Here is a 718-nt window from a genome sequence, read left to right as displayed (position 1 = left end):
GGGGCATATTGGGACTTAATTGGCCTTTTAGGTGTAGTGGGGCCTGAATATCAGCCATGTTAGGGTAAAATCTATGATAGAAATTTATCATACCTAGGAAACGCTTGAGTCCTCCCACAGTATTAGGTCTGGGGTAGGAAACTATGTCTGCAATCTTGTCAACAGATGGAGCAATACCCTTGGCAGAGACCGTATATCCCAGGAACTTCACAGATTTTTGAAGAAAGGCACTTTTTCCTGTGTTGATAGTGAGTCCATACTCGGCCAGGCGAGCAAATAACTGGTCAAGATGAACTAGGTGTTCCTTGGCTGATCTGGAGTGAACAAGAAAATCATCAAGATAGACAAAGACAAATGGAAGGTCACTAGTAATCGAGTGCAAAAATCTTTGTAGAGTTTGTGCGGCTCCGCTCAAACCAAATGGCATCATATTAAATTCGAATAAACCAAATGGTGTAGTGACCGCAGTCTTTGCTACATCTTCCGGTGCAACTGGTATTTGAAAATAGGCCTTCTCTAAATCTATAGTTGAGAAAGTAGTAGAGCCATTCAAATTCAAGGAACAGTCCTGTATATTCGGTATTGGATACCGGTCTGGTATCGTCTGAGAATTCAAACGCCTATAATCCCCACAAGGTCTCCAGTCTCCTGATTTTTTGGGGACCATATGTAGGGGTCTTGCCCAGGGGCTATTAGAGGGGCGACATATTCCTTTTTG

The sequence above is a fragment of the Diaphorina citri genome, unplaced genomic scaffold (assembly GCF_000475195.1).
Source record: "Diaphorina citri unplaced genomic scaffold, Diaci psyllid genome assembly version 1.1 scaffold21092, whole genome shotgun sequence".
NCBI classification, from domain to species: Eukaryota; Metazoa; Arthropoda; class Insecta; order Hemiptera; family Psyllidae; genus Diaphorina; species Diaphorina citri.
The sequence above is the reverse complement of the archived record's forward strand: the minus strand, read 5'-3'. Positions refer to the sequence as shown.